The sequence below is a fragment of the Leuresthes tenuis genome, unplaced genomic scaffold, assembly GCF_036924035.1.
Source record: "Leuresthes tenuis unplaced genomic scaffold, fLeuTen1.0.hap1 SCAF_14, whole genome shotgun sequence".
NCBI lineage: Eukaryota > Metazoa > Chordata > Actinopteri > Atheriniformes > Atherinopsidae > Leuresthes > Leuresthes tenuis.
Window position 1 is genome coordinate 29025964 of NW_027325368.1, and position 16994 is coordinate 29042957.

A 16994-nucleotide genomic window follows, 5' to 3' on the forward strand; every position below is an offset into this window, starting at 1 on the left:
AACAGAACCAACATTGACCGAACAGCTGAACCTCAGTGAAACCCAGCCTCATTCATCAATTATATTCATATTAATATAAACAGAACCAAAATTAATCAATGAGTTTAACCTCAGTGAAACCCAGCCTCATTCCTCAATTATATTCATATTAATATAAACAGAACCAACATTGATCACAAAGCTGAACCTCAGTGAAACCCAGCCTCATTCATAAATTGTATTCATATTAATATAAACTGAACCAACATTGAACACAAAGCTGAACCTCAGTGAAACCCAGCCTCATTCATCAATTATATTCATATTAATATAAACAGAACCAACATTGACCACAAAGCTGAATCTCAGTGAAACCCTGCCTTATTCATCAATTATATTCATATTAATATAAACAGAACCAACACTGAACACAAAAAGCTGAACCTCAGTGAAACCAAGCCTCATTCATCAATTATATTCATATTAATATAAAAAGAACCAACATTGATCAATGAGTTTAACTTCTTTGAAACACAGCCTCATTCATCAATTATATTCATATAAATATAAACAGAACCAACATTGATCACAAAGCTGAACCTCAGTGAAACCCAGCCTCATTCATGAATTATATTTATATTAATATAAACAGAACCAACATTGATCAATGAGTTTAACCTCAGTGAAACGCAGCCTCATTCCTCAATTATATTCATATTAATATAAACAGAACCAACATTGATCACAAAGCTGAACCTCTGTGAAACCCAGCCTCATTCATCAATTTTATTCATATTAATATAAACAGAACCAACATTGATCAATGAGTTTAACCTCAGTGAAACGCAGCCTCATTCATCAATTATATTCATATTAATATAAAAAGAACCAACATTGATCAATGAGTTTAACTTCTTTGAAGCACAGCCTCATTCATCAATTATATTCATTTAAATATACATATAGATATAAACAGAACCAACATTGATCACAAAGCTGAACCTCAGTGAAACCCAGCCTCATTCATCAATTATATTCATATTAATATAAACAGAACCAACATTGATCACAAAGCTGAACCTCAGTGAAACGCAGCCTCATTCATCAATTATATTCAAATTAATATAAACAGAACAAGCATTGACTACAAAGCTGAACCTCAGTGAAACCCAGCGTCATTCATCAATTTTATTCATATTAATATAAACAGAACCAACATTGATCAATGAGTTTAACCTCAGTGAAACACAGCCTCATTCCTCAATTATATTCATATTAATATAAACAAAACCAACATTGATCAATGAGTTTAACCTCAGTTAAACCCAGCCTCATTCCTCAATTATATTCATATTAAAATAAACAGAACCAACATTGATCAATGAGTTTAACCTCAGTGAAACGCAGCCTCATTCCTCAATTATATTCATATTAATATAAACAGAACCAACATTGATCACAAAGCTGAACCTCAGTGAAACCCAGCCTCATTCATCAATTTTATTCATATTAATATAAACAGAACCAACATTGATCAATGAGTTTAACCTCAGTGAAACGCAGCTTCATTCCTCAATTATATTCATATTAATATAAACAGAACCAACATTGATCAATGAGTTTAACCTCAGTGAAATCCAGCCTCATTCCTCAATTATATTCATTTTAATATAAACAGAACCAACATTGATCACAAAGCTGAACCTCAATGAAACCCAGCCTCATTCATCAGTTGTATTCATATTAATATAAACAGAACCAACATTGAACACAAAGCTGAACCTCAGTGAAACCCAGCCTCATTCATTAATTATATTCATATTAATATAAACAGACCCAACATTGATCAATGAGTTTAACCTCAGTGAAACCCAGCCTCATTCCTCAATTATATTCTTATTAATATATACAGAACCAACATTGATCAATGAGTTTAACCTCAGTGAAACCCAGCCTCATTCCTCAATTATATTCATATCAATATAAACAGAACCAACATTGATCACAAAGCTGAACCTCAGTGAAACCCAGCCTCATTCATCAGTTATATTCATATTAATATAAACAGAACCAACATTGATCACAAAGCTGAACCTCAGTGAAACCCAGCCTCATTAATAAATTATATTCATATTAATATAAACAGAACCAACATTGACCGAACAGCTGAACCTCAGTGAAACCCAGCCTCATTCATCAATTATATTCATATTAATATAAACAGAACCAACATTGATCAATGAGTTTAACCTCAGTGAAACCCAGCCTCATTCCTCAATTATATTCATATTAATATAAACAGAACCAACATTGATCACAAAGCTGAACCTCAGTGAAACTCAGCCTCATTCCTCAATTATATTCATATTAATATAAACAGAACCAACATTGATCAATGAGTTTAACCTCAGTGAAACCCAGCCTCATTCCTCAATTATATTCATATTAATATAAACAGAACCAACACTGAACACAAAAAGCTGAACCTCAGTGAAACCCAGCCTCATTCATCAGTTATATTCATATTAATATAAACAGAACCAACATTGATCAATGAGTTTAACCTCATTGAAACCCAGCCTCATTCATCAATTATATTCATATTAATATAAACAGAACCAACATTGATCACAAAGCTGAACCTCAGTGAAACCCAGCCTCATTCATCAATTATATTTATATTAATATAAACAGAACCAACATTGATCAATGAGTTTAACCTCAGTGAAACTCAGCCTCATTCCTCAATTATATTCATTTTAATATAAACAGAACCAACATTGATCACAAAGCTGAACCTCAATGAAACCCAGCCTCATTCATCAGTTGTATTCATATTAATATCAACAGAACCAACATTGAACACATAGCTGAACCTCAGTGAAACCCAGCCTCATTCATTAAATATATTCATATTAATATAAACAGAACCAACATCGATCAATGAGTTTAACCTCAGTGAAACCCAGCCTCATTCCTCAATTATATTCATATTAATATATACAGAATCAACATTGATCAATGAGTTTAACCTCAGTGAAACCCAGCCTCATTCCTCAATTATATTCATATCAATATAATCAGAACCAACATTGATCACAAAGCTGAACCTCAGTGAAACCCAGCCTCATTCATGAATTATATTTATATTAATATAAACAGAACCAAGATTGATCAATGAGTTTAACCTCAGTGAAACTCAGCCTCATTCCTCAATTATATTCATTTTAATATAAACAGAACCAACATTGATCACAAAGCTGAACCTCAATGAAACCCAGCCTCATTCATCAGTTGTATTCATATTAATATAAACAGAACCATCATTGAACACATAGCTGAACCTCAGTGAAACCCAGCCTCATTCATTAATTATATTCATATTAATATAAACAGAACCAACATCGATCAATGAGTTTAACCTCAGTGAAACCCAGCCTCATTCCTCAATTGTATTCATATTAATATATACAGAATCAACATTGATCAATGAGTTTAACCTCAGTGAAACCCAGCCTCATTCCTCAATTATATTCATATCAATATAAACAGAACCAACATTGATCACAAAGCTGAACCTCAGTGAAACCCAGCCTCATTCATCAGTTATATTCATATTAATATAAACAGAACCAACATTGATCACAAAGCTGAACCTCAGTGAAACCCACCCTCATTCATCAATTATATTCATATTAATATAAACAGAACCAACATTGACCGAACAGCTGAACCTCAGTGAAACCCAGCCTCATTCATCAATTATATTCATATTAATATAAACAGAACCAAAATTAATCAATGAGTTTAACCTCAGTGAAACCCAGCCTCATTCCTCAATTATATTCATATTAATATAAACAGAACCAACATTGATCACAAAGCTGAACCTCAGTGAAACCCAGCCTCATTCATAAATTGTATTCATATTAATATAAACTGAACCAACATTGAACACATAGCTGAACCTCAGTGAAACCCAGCCTCATTCATTAATTATATTCATATTAATATAAACAGAACCAACATCGATCAATGAGTTTAACCTCAGTGAAACCCAGCCTCATTCCTCAATTATATTCATATTAATATATACAGAATCAACATTGATCAATGAGTTTAACCTCAGTGAAACCCAGCCTCATTCCTCAATTATATTCATATCAATATAAACAGAACCAACATTGATCACAAAGCTGAACCTCAGTGAAACCCAGCCTCATTCATCAGTTATATTCATATTAATATAAACAGAACCAACATTGATCACAAAGCTGAACCTCAGTGAAACCCACCCTCATTCATCAATTATATTCATATTAATATAAACAGAACCAACATTGACCGAACAGCTGAACCTCAGTGAAACCCAGCCTCATTCATCAATTATATTCATATTAATATAAACAGAACCAAAATTAATCAATGAGTTTAACCTCAGTGAAACCCAGCCTCATTCCTCAATTATATTCATATTAATATAAACAGAACCAACATTGATCACAAAGCTGAACCTCAGTGAAACCCAGCCTCATTCATAAATTGTATTCATATTAATATAAACTGAACCAACATTGAACACAAAGCTGAACCTCAGTGAAACCCAGCCTCATTCATCAATTATATTCATATTAATATAAACAGAACCAACATTGACCACAAAGCTGAATCTCAGTGAAACCCTGCCTTATTCATCAATTATATTCATATTAATATAAACAGAACCAACACTGAACACAAAAAGCTGAACCTCAGTGAAACCCAGCCTCATTCATCAATTATATTCATATTAATATAAAAAGAACCAACATTGATCAATGAGTTTAACTTCTTTGAAACACAGCCTCATTCATCAATTATATTCATATAAATATAAACAGAACCAACATTGATCACAAAGCTGAACCTCAGTGAAACCCAGCCTCATTCATGAATTATATTTATATTAATATAAACAGAACCAACATTGATCAATGAGTTTAACCTCAGTGAAACGCAGCCTCATTCCTCAATTATATTCATATTAATATAAACAGAACCAACATTGATCACAAAGCTGAACCTCTGTGAAACCCAGCCTCATTCATCAATTTTATTCATATTAATATAAACAGAACCAACATTGATCAATGAGTTTAACCTCAGTGAAACGCAGCCTCATTCATCAATTATATTCATATTAATATAAAAAGAACCAACATTGATCAATGAGTTTAACTTCTTTGAAGCACAGCCTCATTCATCAATTATATTCATATAAATATACATATAGATATAAACAGAACCAACATTGATCACAAAGCTGAACCTCAGTGAAACCCAGCCTCATTCATCAATTATATTCATATTAATATAAACAGAACCAACATTGATCACAAAGCTGAACCTCAGTGAAACGCAGCCTCATTCATCAATTATATTCAAATTAATATAAACAGAACAAGCATTGACTACAAAGCTGAACCTCAGTGAAACCCAGCCTCATTCATCAATTTTATTCATATTAATATAAACAGAACCAACATTGATCAATGAGTTTAACCTCAGTGAAACACAGCCTCATTCCTCAATTATATTCATATTAATATAAACAAAACCAACATTGATCAATGAGTTTAACCTCAGTTAAACCCAGCCTCATTCCTCAATTATATTCACATTAAAATAAACAGAACCAACATTGATCAATGAGTTTAACCTCAGTGAAACGCAGCCTCATTCCTCAATTATATTCATATTAATATAAACAGAACCAACATTGATCACAAAGCTGAACCTCAGTGAAACCCAGCCTCATTCATCAATTTTATTCATATTAATATAAACAGAACCAACATTGATCAATGAGTTTAACCTCAGTGAAACGCAGCTTCATTCCTCAATTATATTCATATTAATATAAACAGAACCAACATTGATCAATGAGTTTAACCTCAGTGAAATCCAGCCTCATTCCTCAATTATATTCATTTTAATATAAACAGAACCAACATTGATCACAAAACTGAACCTCAATGAAACCCAGCCTCATTCATCAGTTGTATTCATATTAATATAAACAGAACCAACATTGAACACAAAGCTGAACCTCAGTGAAACCCAGCCTCATTAATAAATTATATTCATATTAATATAAACAGAACAAACATTGACCGAACAGCTGAACCTCAGTGAAACCCAGCCTCATTCATCAATTATATTCATATTAATATAAACAGAACCAACATTGATCAATGAGTTTAACCTCAGTGAAACCCAGCCTCATTCCTCAATTATATTCATATTAATATAAACAGAACCAACATTGATCACAAAGCTGAACCTCAGTGAAACTCAGCCTCATTCCTCAATTATATTCATATTAATATAAACAGAACCAACATTGATCAATGAGTTTAACCTCAGTGAAACCCAGCCTCATTCCTCAATTATATTCATATTAATATAAACAGAACCAACACTGAACACAAAAAACTGAACCTCAGTGAAACCCAGCCTCATTCATCAGTTATATTCATATTAATATAAACAGAACCAACATTGATCAATGAGTTTAACCTCATTGAAACCCAGCCTCATTCATCAATTATATTCATATTAATATAAACAGAACCAACATTGATCACAAAGCTGAACCTCAGTGAAACCCAGCCTCATTCATCAATTATATTTATATTAATATAAACAGAACCAACATTGATCAATGAGTTTAACCTCAGTGAAACTCAGCCTCATTCCTCAATTATATTCATTTTAATATAAACAGAACCAACATTGATCACAAAGCTGAACCTCAATGAAACCCAGCCTCATTCATCAGTTGTATTCATATTAATATCAACAGAACCAACATTGAACACATAGCTGAACCTCAGTGAAACCCAGCCTCATTCATTAAATATATTCATATTAATATAAACAGAACCAACATCGATCAATGAGTTTAACCTCAGTGAAACCCAGCCTCATTCCTCAATTATATTCATATTAATATATACAGAATCAACATTGATCAATGAGTTTAACCTCAGTGAAACCCAGCCTCATTCCTCAATTATATTCATATCAATATAATCAGAACCAACATTGATCACAAAGCTGAACCTCAGTGAAACCCAGCCTCATTCATGAATTATATTTATATTAATATAAACAGAACCAAGATTGATCAATGAGTTTAACCTCAGTGAAACTCAGCCTCATTCCTCAATTATATTCATTTTAATATAAACAGAACCAACATTGATCACAAAGCTGAACCTCAATGAAACCCAGCCTCATTCATCAGTTGTATTCATATTAATATAAACAGAACCATCATTGAACACATAGCTGAACCTCAGTGAAACCCAGCCTCATTCATTAATTATATTCATATTAATATAAACAGAACCAACATCGATCAATGAGTTTAACCTCAGTGAAACCCAGCCTCATTCCTCAATTGTATTCATATTAATATATACAGAATCAACATTGATCAATGAGTTTAACCTCAGTGAAACCCAGCCTCATTCCTCAATTATATTCATATCAATATAAACAGAACCAACATTGATCACAAAGCTGAACCTCAGTGAAACCCAGCCTCATTCATCAGTTATATTCATATTAATATAAACAGAACCAACATTGATCACAAAGCTGAACCTCAGTGAAACCCACCCTCATTCATCAATTATATTCATATTAATATAAACAGAACCAACATTGACCGAACAGCTGAACCTCAGTGAAACCCAGCCTCATTCATCAATTATATTCATATTAATATAAACAGAACCAAAATTAATCAATGAGTTTAACCTCAGTGAAACCCAGCCTCATTCCTCAATTATATTCATATTAATATAAACAGAACCAACATTGATCACAAAGCTGAACCTCAGTGAAACCCAGCCTCATTCATAAATTGTATTCATATTAATATAAACTGAACCAACATTGAACACATAGCTGAACCTCAGTGAAACCCAGCCTCATTCATTAATTATATTCATATTAATATAAACAGAACCAACATCGATCAATGAGTTTAACCTCAGTGAAACCCAGCCTCATTCCTCAATTATATTCATATTAATATATACAGAATCAACATTGATCAATGAGTTTAACCTCAGTGAAACCCAGCCTCATTCCTCAATTATATTCATATCAATATAAACAGAACCAACATTGATCACAAAGCTGAACCTCAGTGAAACCCAGCCTCATTCATCAGTTATATTCATATTAATATAAACAGAACCAACATTGATCACAAAGCTGAACCTCAGTGAAACCCACCCTCATTCATCAATTATATTCATATTAATATAAACAGAACCAACATTGACCGAACAGCTGAACCTCAGTGAAACCCAGCCTCATTCATCAATTATATTCATATTAATATAAACAGAACCAAAATTAATCAATGAGTTTAACCTCAGTGAAACCCAGCCTCATTCCTCAATTATATTCATATTAATATAAACAGAACCAACATTGATCACAAAGCTGAACCTCAGTGAAACCCAGCCTCATTCATAAATTGTATTCATATTAATATAAACTGAACCAACATTGAACACAAAGCTGAACCTCAGTGAAACCCAGCCTCATTCATCAATTATATTCATATTAATATAAACAGAACCAACATTGACCACAAAGCTGAATCTCAGTGAAACCCTGCCTTATTCATCAATTATATTCATATTAATATAAACAGAACCAACACTGAACACAAAAAGCTGAACCTCAGTGAAACCCAGCCTCATTCATCAATTATATTCATATTAATATAAAAAGAACCAACATTGATCAATGAGTTTAACTTCTTTGAAACACAGCCTCATTCATCAATTATATTCATATAAATATAAACAGAACCAACATTGATCACAAAGCTGAACCTCAGTGAAACCCAGCCTCATTCATGAATTATATTTATATTAATATAAACAGAACCAACATTGATCAATGAGTTTAACCTCAGTGAAACGCAGCCTCATTCCTCAATTATATTCATATTAATATAAACAGAACCAACATTGATCACAAAGCTGAACCTCTGTGAAACCCAGCCTCATTCATCAATTTTATTCATATTAATATAAACAGAACCAACATTGATCAATGAGTTTAACCTCAGTGAAACGCAGCCTCATTCATCAATTATATTCATATTAATATAAAAAGAACCAACATTGATCAATGAGTTTAACTTCTTTGAAGCACAGCCTCATTCATCAATTATATTCATATAAATATACATATAGATATAAACAGAACCAACATTGATCACAAAGCTGAACCTCAGTGAAACCCAGCCTCATTCATCAATTATATTCATATTAATATAAACAGAACCAACATTGATCACAAAGCTGAACCTCAGTGAAACGCAGCCTCATTCATCAATTATATTCAAATTAATATAAACAGAACAAGCATTGACTACAAAGCTGAACCTCAGTGAAACCCAGCCTCATTCATCAATTTTATTCATATTAATATAAACAGAACCAACATTGATCAATGAGTTTAACCTCAGTGAAACACAGCCTCATTCCTCAATTATATTCATATTAATATAAACAAAACCAACATTGATCAATGAGTTTAACCTCAGTTAAACCCAGCCTCATTCCTCAATTATATTCACATTAAAATAAACAGAACCAACATTGATCAATGAGTTTAACCTCAGTGAAACGCAGCCTCATTCCTCAATTATATTCATATTAATATAAACAGAACCAACATTGATCACAAAGCTGAACCTCAGTGAAACCCAGCCTCATTCATCAATTTTATTCATATTAATATAAACAGAACCAACATTGATCAATGAGTTTAACCTCAGTGAAACGCAGCTTCATTCCTCAATTATATTCATATTAATATAAACAGAACCAACATTGATCAATGAGTTTAACCTCAGTGAAATCCAGCCTCATTCCTCAATTATATTCATTTTAATATAAACAGAACCAACATTGATCACAAAACTGAACCTCAATGAAACCCAGCCTCATTCATCAGTTGTATTCATATTAATATAAACAGAACCAACATTGAACACAAAGCTGAACCTCAGTGAAACCCAGCCTCATTAATAAATTATATTCATATTAATATAAACAGAACAAACATTGACCGAACAGCTGAACCTCAGTGAAACCCAGCCTCATTCATCAATTATATTCATATTAATATAAACAGAACCAACATTGATCAATGAGTTTAACCTCAGTGAAACCCAGCCTCATTCCTCAATTATATTCATATTAATATAAACAGAACCAACATTGATCACAAAGCTGAACCTCAGTGAAACCCAGCCTCATTCATCAGTTATATTCATATTAATATAAACAGAACCAACATTGATCAATGAGTTTAACCTCAGTGAAACTCAGCCTCATTCCTCAATTATATTCATATTAATATAAACAGAACCAACATTGATCAATGAGTTTAACCTCAGTGAAACCCAGCCTCATTCCTCAATTATATTCATATTAATATAAACAGAACAAGCATTGATCACAAAGCTGAACCTCAGTGGAGCCCAGCCTCATTCATCAGTTATATTCATATTAATATAAACAGAACCAACATTGATCAATGAGTTTAACCTCATTGAAACCCAGCCTCATTCATCAATTATATTCATATTAATATAAACAGAACCAACATTGATCACAAAGCTGAACCTCAGTGAAACCCAGCCTCATTCATCAATTATATTCATATTAATTAAAACAGAACCAACATTGATCACAAAGCTGAACCTCAGTGAAACCCAGCCTCATTCATCAATTATATTCATATTAATATAAACAGAACCAACATTGATCACAAAGCTGAACCTCAGTGAAACCCAGCCTCATTCATCAATTATATTCATATTAATATAAAAAGAACCAACATTGATCACAAAGCTGAACCTCAGTGAAACCCAGCCTCATTCATCAATTATATAAATATTAATATAAAAATAACCAACATTGATCAATAAGTTTAACCTCAATGAAACCCAGCCTCATTCATCAGTTGTATTCATATTAATATAAAGAGAACCAACATTGAACACAAAGCTGAACCTCAGTGAAACCCAGCCTCATTCATTAATTATATTCATATTAATATAAACAGAACCAACATTGATCAATGAGTTTAACCTCAGTGAAACCCAGCCTCATTCATCAATTATATTCATATTGATATAAACAGAACCAACATTGAACACAAAGCTGAACCTCAGGAAACCCAGCCTCATTCATCAATTATATTCATATTAATATAAACAGAACCAACATTGACCACAAAGCTGAATCTCAGTGAAACACAGCCTCATTCCTCAATTATATTCATAATAATATAAAAAGAACCAACATTGATCACAAAGCTGAACCTCAGTGAAACCCAGCCTCATTCATCAATTATATTCATATTAATATAAAAAGAACCAACATTGATCAATAAGTTTAACCTCAGTGAAACGCAGACTCAGTCCTCAATTATATTCATATTAATATAAACAGAACAGACATTGATCACAAAGCTGAACATCAGTGAAACCCAGCCTCATTCATCAATTATATTCATATAAATATAAACAGAACCAACATTGAACACAAAGCTGAACCTCAGTGAAACCCAGCCTCATTCATCAGTTATATTCATATTAATATAAACAGAACCAACATTGATCACAAAGCTGAACCTCAGTGAAACCTAGCCTCATTAATCAATTATATTCATATTAATATAAACAGAACCAACATTGACCGAACAGCTGAACCTCAGTGAAACCCAGCCTCATTCATCAATTATATTCATATTAATATAAACAGAACTAACATTGATCAATGAGTTTAACCTCAGTGAAACCCAGCCTCATTCCTCAATTATATTCATATTAATATAAACAGAACCAACATTGATCACAAAGCTGAACCTCAGTGAAACCCAGCCTCATTCATAAATTATATTCATATTAATATAAACTGAACCAACATTGAACACAAAGCTGAACCTCAGTGAAACCCAGCCTCATTCATCAATTATATTCATATTAATATAAACAGAACCAACATTGATCAATGAGTTTAACCTCAGTGAAACGCAGCCTCATTCCTCAATTATATTCATATTAATATAAACACAACCAACATTGATCAATGAGTTTAACCTCAGTGAAACCCAGCCTCATTCCTCAATTATATTCATATTAATATAAACAGAACAAGCATTGATCACAAAGCTGAACCTCAGTGGAGCCCAGCCTCATTCATCAGTTATATTCATATTAATATAAACAGAACCAACATTGATCAATGAGTTTAACCTCATTGAAACCCAGCCTCATTCATCAATTATATTCATATTAATATAAACAGAACCAACATTGATCACCAAGCTGAACCTCAGTGAAACCCAGCCTCATTCATCAATTATATTCATATTAATATAAAAAGAACCAACATTGATCACAAAGCTGAACCTCAGTGAAACCCAGCCTCATTCATCAATTATATTAATATTAATATAAAAAGAACCAACATTGATCAATAAGTTTAACCTCAATGAAACCCAGCCTCATTCATCAGTTGTATTCATATTAATATAAACAGAACCAACATTGAACACAAAGCTGAACCTCAGTGAAACCCAGCCTCATTCATTAATTATATTCATATTAATATAAACAGAACCAACATTGATCAATGAGTTTAACCTCAGTGAAACCCAGCCTCATTCATCAATTATATTCATATTGATATTAACAGAACCAACATTGAACACAAAGCTGAACCTCAGGAAACCCAGCCTCATTCATCAATTATATTCATATTAATATAAACAGAACCAACATTGACCACAAAGCTGAATCTCAGTGAAACCCAGCCTCATTCATCAATTATATTCATAATAATATAAAAAGAACCAACATTGATCACAAAGCTGAACCTCAGTGAAACCCAGCCTCATTCATCAATTATATTCATATTAATATAAAAAGAACCAACATTGATCAATAAGTTTAACCTCAGTGAAACGCAGACTCAGTCCTCAATTATCTTCATAATAATATAAACAGAACAGACATTGATCACAAAGCTGAACATCAGTGAAACCCAGCATCATTCATCAATTATATTCATATAGTGTGGTGTGATGCTGTAGTGTCGCGAGATTGTGTGAGACTATCGGCAGATTCAAACAAGGCGCGCCTCAAATACAGCAAACAATATAGTAAGATTATAATTACGCCAATAACTACTGTTTAAATAAATATATTATCGGGTGAAACAAAAACAAAACCTGGAGAGCCTCACGGATTTCATCGACGAGTGTTTTGACAGGATCGTCATGGGGAAAACCAACCAAACCCCATCTGCTAGCAGCAAGGCTTCAACTTCAAAGAGAAGTCGTAATGAAGAGTCACCCGGAGCGACTTCTCCAGCTGGTAATGATTCGACGGACATTTTAACATCGATCGATAACAAATTATCCAGCTTCGACGCCCGTATGTCTCTGTTAGAAATTCTACACAGAGAGTTCCAGGCATTACGGGAGTCGTTGGAGTTCAGCCAGCAACAGGTGCAGACGCTGGCTGCAGAAAACGCAGCCCTCAGAGGATCGGTGAAATCACTCACCGAGGGAATGAGCCGGATCTCTGACGAGAACAAGAGGATGAAAGATTCAATTATTGATCTCCAGGCTCGTAGTATGAGGGACAATCTGGTGTTTTCTGGAATCCCGGAGCAGGCAGACGAGGATCCTGAACTCGCAGTAAAAAGCTTCATTCAAAATCAGCTGAAACTTCCAGGAGATGTAGTGAAAAACATTACTTTTCACCGAGTCCACCGCCTGGGAGGGAAGAGACCTGATGCCCGCCGACCGAGACCGATTGTGGCCAAGTTCGAGCATTTCCAACAGAAGGTCCAGGTGAGGGGCCGCGGCAGGGAGCTGAGAGGAACGGACTTCAGCGTCAACGACCAGTTTCCCAAAGAAATCCTGGAAAGACGCAGGGTTCTGTTCCCCATCCGGAGAAAGTTCATGGAAGGAGGCTCCCGAGCTGTCATCGCGGTGGATAAGTTATTCATCAACGGGCAGCTGTACCGCGACCAGGAAACCACTCCTTGGCTCTTCTAAACTCCAGGTGATCTGTATTCGTTAACTTGTATAAATCATATCACCATAGATGGTACATAAGTAACTCTGAAATAGTCTATCCAATTCATATCTAGTTATCTATCAAGGCAAAATATATAGCTCACTGCCAGTCTCACAAGCATAGGATGTATGCAGTTCATATTTGTTTATTTGGGTATGTTTTTTTGTTTTTGTTTTTCCTTTTTCTATCTCACACTTCCACTCTTTTGCACTGTTTTTCTATTCTGTCTTTCTTCCCCAACCCGCTGCGTTTCCACCTTAATAAGTAATGTTAACAAGCACGGCGCACATAGAGTTTTGAGCAGAGCACATAATCAAGTTCCACACAGCATCGACAGCGCAAGTACATATTGTAGCAAGCCCATACTGACAACTGAAACACCAACAATGGCATGTTCATGGAAGCATATATGCACACACACGCACGGGATGCTTTTAGCAAGCATCCAGCACTCACTGCGTTAGTCTGAGCATGTCCACACTGAGGTTTATCTCATGGAATGTGCATGGAGCTGGGTCCAGGGAGAAGAGATTAAAAATCTCCAATAAATTGAAGGATTTACAGGCGGACATTGTTTTATTACAGGAGATTCATTTATCAAAGACTGTAGCTGATGTTCTCACCACAGCACAGTTTCCTCATGTGTACTCAGCCTGTTACAACTCCAGACAAAGAGGTGTAGCCATTCTGATAAATAGAAGAGTAAATTTCACCGTAAACAACACAGTTATAGATCCAGAAGGTAGATTTCTAATAGTTAATTTATCTGTTCAAAATATGAATTTATGCATTGCAAATATATATGGTCCAAATGTGGATGACCCCTCATTTTTTCACTCCTTTTTCACTTCACTCTCTGATCACTCAGATAACACACTCATCATAGGAGGGGACTTTAACATGGTATTAGACTCAGGAGTAGACAGACTCAGTACTTCAGGAAGTCAGCGGAACTGGCAGTCCACGAATATTCTTAAACAGTATATGAAAGATTTTGGTCTTTGTGATGCTTGGCGCTCCCACCACCCCACTCTTAGAGAATACACCTTCTTCTCACCGGTACACCACTCATACTCAAGAATAGATTATTTCTTAGTTAGCAGTTCCTTGATGAGGGATATTTCAGACACCAAAATCCACCCCATCACTATCAGTGATCACGCTCCAGTTTCTATCACACTGAAGAATAACAGAGTTACACCACCAGCTAGGAATTGGAGATTTAATACATCATTACTAAAAGACCCTGATTTTATTAATTATTTCAAAAGGGAATGGTCTGTATATTTAGAAAATAATGACCTGCCAGGAATGTCAGCTTGTACTCTTTGGGAAGCCGGAAAAGCAGTTATGAGAGGCAAAATAATCTCTTTTTCATCAAATAAGAAAAAGAGGGAATGTTCAAGGATATCAGATTTAGAACTCACGATTAAATCATTAGAAATTGTCTACAGTACCTCCAAAGAGGAACACACACTGAATGAATTAAGAAAAGCTAAACTTGAATTAAACAAAATTATTGATAAACAAACACAGTTTCTCATACAAAGACTTCGCTTGGAGAACTTTGAGCACGGCAATAAATCTGGAAGGTTCCTAGCTAACCAACTAAAGAGAAACAAAGAGAAAACAACAATCACTTCTGTTAAAGACTCAAAAGGAAATGTCACCCATGACCCCGATGTAATCAACAATGCTTTTAGGGACTTCTATAAAACCTTATATTCATCACAAAATGATCCATCAGACAGTAACATAGATCAGTTTCTTAGTAATATCAACCTTCCAAAATTACAAACCGAACAGGCAATGGCTCTGGATTCACCTCTTTCAATAGGAGAACTCCATGAAGCCCTTCAACATATGCCTAGTAACAAAGCCCCGGGACCAGATGGTTTTCCAGCAGAGTTCTACAAAGAATTTTGGACTGTTTTGGCACCTGCATTTCACAAAATGGTATTACAAGTTAAGCAGAATGGCAGATTATCCCCACACATAAACTCTGCAAACATTATCTTGCTACAGAAACCAGGAAAAGACCCCATACTTCCATCCAGCTACCGCCCAATATCTCTAATAAATGCAGACCTCAAAATAATTTGTAAAGCCCTCGCCAAAAGAATAGAAAAAATAACTCCACTTATAATACATCCTGACCAGACAGGTTTTATAAAGGGTAGACACTCATCCACTAACACTCGCAGGCTAATTAATCTCATAGACTATTCTAACATCAACAACCTGGAAACCACAATAGTCTCTCTAGATGCAGAAAAAGCATTTGATCGAGTGAACTGGAAATTTTTATTCGCAGCATTAAACAAATTTGGGTTTGGGTCACACTTCATCAACTGGATAAGGATATTATATAGCTCCCCAAATGCGTGTGTTAGGACAAATGATCAAACCTCTCCAAACTTCAGTCTGCAGAGAGGTACAAGACAGGGTTGCCCACTTTCTCCCTCACTTTTTGCTATTTTCATCGAACCTTTAGCAGCTGCTATCAGACAAGAAAGAAATATTAAAGGCATCCAACCCCAAAATATTGAGCATAAAATAAGTCTTTATGCTGATGATGTTTTACTTTTCCTTCAGAACTCTCAAACGTCTCTCACTCACACGATCACACTCATAAATAAATTCTCAGCACTTTCTGACTACTCTATCAATTGGTCTAAGACCACAGTTCTGCCCATTAACTGCAGAGTCCAGAATATACCTGCAATCACTTTACAGTCAGGAAATATCAGATATTTAGGCATAAACATTTCCTCCAGGCTCTCAGAGCTAACAAAGCTAAATTATGTGCAATTATTAAAGACAGTAGAGGACGATCTCT